Source organism: Bison bison, unplaced genomic scaffold (genome assembly GCF_000754665.1).
Source record: "Bison bison bison isolate TAMUID 2011002044 unplaced genomic scaffold, Bison_UMD1.0 scf7180017864213, whole genome shotgun sequence".
In the NCBI taxonomy this organism is placed as follows: domain Eukaryota; kingdom Metazoa; phylum Chordata; class Mammalia; order Artiodactyla; family Bovidae; genus Bison; species Bison bison.
Genome location: NW_011494785.1, coordinates 7,108,552 through 7,114,016, shown reverse-complemented (window position 1 = coordinate 7,114,016; position 5,465 = coordinate 7,108,552). Strand labels below are relative to the sequence as shown.

At 54.8% G+C, this 5,465-nt stretch overlaps 1 protein-coding gene across 3 annotated transcripts in view; it reads left to right on the top strand.

Moving 5' to 3' along the window:
- Positions 1-5,208: 5,208 nt before the first annotated feature.
- Positions 5,209-5,465, top strand: part of SUN2 (Sad1 and UNC84 domain containing 2) — a 17,593-nt gene continuing 17,336 nt past the window's right edge. For 2 of the 3 annotated variants that reach the window (XM_010845118.1, XM_010845117.1), the window contains exon 1: positions 5,210-5,447. The gene's annotated coding sequence lies outside the window, so the exon portion shown is untranslated. Of the gene's footprint in view, positions 5,448-5,465 lie in introns of all 3 variants that reach the window. The other variant, XM_010845116.1, reaches the window with a different exon arrangement.

Below are 5,465 nucleotides of genomic sequence, written 5' to 3'. Positions count from 1 at the left end.
TTTTCTGGAAGAAGGTACCCATGAAAGTCATACTGAGGCCCTGGTCATGGGGGGCCCTTAGAGGCCCGTGTGCCTCCCAGGGCCTCACTGTGGGGATGCTCGCTCAATTGCCTCCTCCAGCAAGGATCACGTCTTACTGTCAGAGCAGGCTCACAGTAGGCACTGGGTGAATAAAGACAAGCTTGTAAACAGAAAAGTGGTTTACATTGACTGAACTCTTGCCCTGTGCCAGACACTGTGCTCAGCTCCTGTGAGGCAGACACATTACTATCATGCCCATTTTACAGATGAGCACGTGGAGGCTGAGAAAGGCAGCATGACTGGCCAGAGCTGTTCACTAGGAAAGCCCGAGTGTCGAGCCTGCACCACGGCCCCAGCCACATCCCCACGGGAGGTGGAGCAGCTGGTGGATGTGTCGTTTCCAGGAAGGACAACCTCACATAGACATCAGGCAAGCCCCTGATGTCAGCCTGTGAGTCCTGACCCATGGGCCAGTGCTCTTGAAGGCCCCAGTGCCGCCCTGACCTTCCTCCAGACCGCACAGCCCATAACCAGATGCTGTTCCAGGGGAACCGGGGGGCGATAAATGATGACTGCAGCTCACAGTCACTGAAGGCCAGGCACCAGCCCATCCAATCTTCATGGCATCCCTGAGGGCCATAGGGGACTCTTATTCCCGTTCTAGAATCCAGCCTGAGAAGTACGCAGAGAGAGGGAGGTGGGATCCATTGCTTCTGCCTTGGGAACTTGGAGGCAGAGAAGCAAGCCTTCATGAGACTAGAGACCCGTGAGCCCCTCCGTGAAAGATTAGAATTTCATCGGGCATTCCAGGCCCAGGCACAGCCTGAGCAAAGGTGTGGGAGTGCGAGGGGCCCCAGGGTGAGGTTGTGGAGGGCTCCGCTTGGACTGCAAGCCAGGCCACAGGAGGTTTCCAGCTGCTGCCTTCGGAGGCCATGCAGGGGAGTGGGCTGTTTGAAGATTGGGGAGGTGCGGTCAGGCAGGTACTTGGTGCACTTTATTGGGCATTCATGAGGAGTGGGGCACTATAACAGGCGTGGGGGAACAGCAATGACTCACTAGACCTGCCTGGGAGAGTCCCTCTTGGTGGGGGACCCACAGTCTGTCCCTGGCGCCCCGCTGGTTCCAATAACCTGGATCCATCATCTTTCCCTCCTCGGACTGGACTTGTCCTTCCATAAAACAGGCTTAACTGCACCTGCCACCTGGTGACGGAGCTCTTTGAGCTCCTTGGATAAAAGATCCTGTAAATACAGAACCCGGTCATCAGACTGGGTGGAGTGGAGTAGGGAGCCCACATCAGATCCTCAGGAGACAGAGAAACAGCCCCTGGGGGTGCTGAGGGGGCACCAAGATCCTCTGAGGTTACCACCTCTTGATGGTTGTCAAACGTGTTCCTACAGTCAGCAAGCCTGACATTAAAGTCCCCTGCCCAGCCCCCGCCCCTACTGAGGCTACTCTGCCTGTGATGCTTAAATGACAGACGCCACCACCTTGGCAGCTGATGGGTGTGATGGCCAGGAGGAAGGTATAGAGGAGCCTTGGCTGCAGGGAGGTGGCTGAAGTGTGTGAATCTGACACAAGCGTAGGAGCGCCGACCAGGACCCGTCCTGGCACAAGGGTCAGGAGGCAGACAGGGAGAGGGCTCATCCAGCCATCACGTGGGGGTATAAGGGGGAAGCCAGGCTTCTGGAAGCACAGAAAAGCTACCTGATTTGACTTTGCAAGCAAGCAAGCTCAGTTGCGTCTGACTCTTTGTGACCCTATGGGCTGTAAGCCCAGCCCACCCCTCTGTCCATGGGATTCTCCAGGTGAGAATACTAGAGTAGGTTGCCATTTCTTCCTCCAGGGGATCTTCCTGACCCAGGGATCAAACCTGAGTCTCCTGCCTCTCCTGCATTGCAGGTGGATTCTTTACCGCTGAGCTACCAGGGAAGCCCAATTTGACTCTGAGTCCAGTATCAACCCTTCTCCCTTCATCTCCCAAAGACCATCATGGCAGAAGCCCTTTATGCTGAAGCAGCGCCTCTCCTCGCCCTGACCTCACACCTGAGGAAACAGGGGCCAGGGAACCTTGGTGATTTGTCCTGGGTCACACAGCCAGACATGACAGACAGGACAGTTATTTGCATTTTACAAACAAGAGGTGAAGTGGCTCACAGAGCAGACACAGAGCAGGCAAGCGGTGCACCCAGCCTAGACCCAGGGCTGTAGATCGAGCCTACCTGCTGTCTTTGGCCAGAGCCTAGTCCAATGAAGAGTTTCTCTGGTAGCTCCGATGGTAAGGAATCTGCCTGCAATGTAGGAGACCCGGGTTTGATCCTGGGTTGGGAAGATCCCCTGGAGAAGGGGATCCTCTGTCAGGCAGAGGCAGGGGTCGGGGCCCTTCTCACTGAGCTATTCCTCAGTCTCTCCAGCACAGAGCCAACTTCCCCATTCGCCCAGGACACAGGGCCCTTCAGGGGCCCACAGAAATGTTTTCATTTCTTTTAAAACCAGAAGAAAATTGAGTATAATAATAATGAATACTTACTAATGCATCAAGTCTAGATTACAGTCATCTTTCTACCCATGTGGTTGTAAAATATAACTTTTTTTTTTTTAATGAAGGAAGGGGCCACTGAAGCAGAAGTGGCTGGCAATGGAGAAAGCCACCACGTGGCCGCATGGTAGCAGCCACATTTGTCAGCCACCAAGAACCTGTTCCAGCAGGGGCAAAGCCGGCCACTTCCACCCTGCCACTGTTTGTGAAATGATGATAGAGAAAGGAGGAACAAGAAGAGAGCCGTGAAAAAGAGAGAAGGGTGTTGGGAGAAGACTGGACAAATGAGTGGCAGCCAGACAGAGGGGAGTCTGGAAGGGCAGAGCATTGCTGAAGGAGAAGAGGGCAGAGAGGCAGGGGCAGCAGAAACGGGGAGACAGGGCTGTGTGTGACTGCCCAGTCTGAACAGATCCCATCAGAGAGGACGGTCAGGACCAAGGGAGGAGCCTGGCACAACCATGGGGGCCTTGAATGACAAGCCCAGGGGTTTTCCAGGGGCCCTTATTACATTTCTGTTCCTGCCGTAGCAAACGACCACAAATTCGGTGACTTAAAGCAATAGAGATTTGCCCTCTCATAGTTGAGAAAACTGGAAGTCCAAAATCAAAATTACTGGACCACAGTGGCTAAGACTTCGTTCGTGCTCCCCAAGCAGGGGGCCTGGGTCCGATCTGTGGTCAGGGAAATATTAATAGATCGCATACGCTGCAACTAACAGTTTGCATGCTGCAACTAAAGATCCACATGTCGCAGTGAAGGTCGAGACTCTGAGTGCCGCAACTAGGCCTGGCTCAGCCAAATAAATTAATTAATTAAAAAAAAAAATCACTGGACGAAAGTCATGATCAGTAGGGCCTTGTTCCCGTTGGAGGCTCGAGGAGCGATTCCGTCCCTGGCTTCTCCTGGCGTCTGGTGTCTGCCAGCATTCCTTGTCTTGTAGCCACACACTCCGATTTCTGCTTCCATGGCCGCACCGCCCTCTCCTCTTCTCCTCTGCCTCTCTCTTCAAAGGACACTGGTGATTGCATTTAGGATTCACCTTGATAATCCAGGATAATCTCCCCATCTCAAAATCCTTCCATTTAATTGCATCTGCAAAGACTAACCATGTGCGGTAACATTCACAGGAGCTAAGGATTAGAACCTAATATCTTTGGGGCCCATGGTTCACCTACTACAGGCCTATAGAGTCAACATAGTTTAGTCAGGGCTGCCTCTAGCCAGCCTGTGGGCATGGCCCTCTCCTGTGGCCAGTGGACGGCACGTGGCCTCTCGCTTTATAAACCAGCATATCCTGGGAAGGGAGTCCTTCTCCCAGGATCCCTGGAGAGAAGTGAAGCAGGGTGTGCAATGGAGGTGGCAGGATATGGAAACTCCAGCACCTTGGGGAGGACAAGGTGTCAAGAGAGGGCCCTCTCCCCTATTGGATGCTGACTCTAAATCTGATTTGAATTCTCATTTAACTCATCCCATGTTCACCAGATACTCAGACCAGAGCCAGCCCTTGTCTTCAGGAAGCTCGAAGTCTTAACCCCAGAAGCAAGCACTGTGGTCTTCAATGGGCTGTTAGTGCAGGTGTGGAGACCCAGGGATGGGCCGGGGTGGGGGGGTTCATCTTTGCCTGGAACCGGCTGAGCACAAGGGTTTCACATGTCCTCAGTCCTCTGCCCCCAGCATCTTCCTGTCCGGATTTCGTCACTTTGAGTCTCTTCCTCTTGGCACTTTAAAAGTGAAATAACACCATTTCACCTTCTCTTAGCACAGGAAGTGCTTCTCCCAAGTGGGGCCCTTTCTGTGCCTGTACAGCTGGCTCGTGGGGAACCAGGGCCCTGGACCCTTGGAGTCAGGCAGTGTATTTATTATTCACTCAGTATATATCAAGCGCTTATTCCACAAGCAGATCTGAGTAAGGCATAGGAATAGATAGCCAGTCTTGCCTTCTCAGCACCAACTGGGGCAAGTGTCCTCCTTAAAGTGGGGGAAAAAAAAAAAAAGCTTCTGCCATGAAATTTCAGAGAATCTTCTAATCTCAATTTTGCCTTTTTCAAGCTGTGTGACTTTAAGCAAATCACTTAAAAACTCTACAAACCTGTTTCCAGACATGCTTTTTTTTTTTTTTTTAAGTGTTGTACCTAAGCGAACAATTACGCATAAGCATCCAACAATCATTTTTTTAGGGGAGGGGCGGTCCCCTAAGGGCTAACTACGTGCTACCCCTCCAGGTAGGCCCTAGGCCATCAGGGGTCGTCCTGTCCCCTGCTCCCCACTTCCTCGTGCCCTCTTCAATGCCTTTAAGGTCCTGGCACCCCGGCCCTATGTAGTCAGCTTGCGGAGCACTGGGACGCAGAAGATCGCGGGTGGGGTGAGGCGCGCGAGGCGGCGCTAGGAGAGGTCTCAGGTATTTTCAGCCACCAGACCCAGAGTCAAGTGCGCAGTCAGGCCGGCTTCAGCCAAGTACCCAAGCAGGGAGGGATCGCAGCCCCCTCACCCGCGCCTCCCACGCGCGGATTCTGGTCTGGTTCTGCCCCGCCCGCTGGGCCCACGCGGCGGGCGGGGCGAGCCGGGAGCCTTTGTGTTCAAACCGCCCAATGGGCGGTGGCAGTGGGCGGTGACGCGGGCGGAGTCTGGCCAATGGGTTGCGGCCTGTCAGCGTTGACTGACAGGCGCACACATACACACTCGGCCACGCGCGCGCCGTCCGGCCCCACTCGCGCAGCGCAGTTCAGCGCGGGCCGCATTGTCCGCCTGCCAGCCCTCCTGCCTCTTCTCCCCGCGCCCCCGGGGCCCCCGAGCCGCCCGCCGCTCCCCGGACTCCGACACGGTAAGGGGGGGCGGCGCGGCGGGCCTCGGAAGCCCCTGGCCTTGTACGGAGCAGCGGCGGAGGCAGGTAACAGCCGGCCGTGGG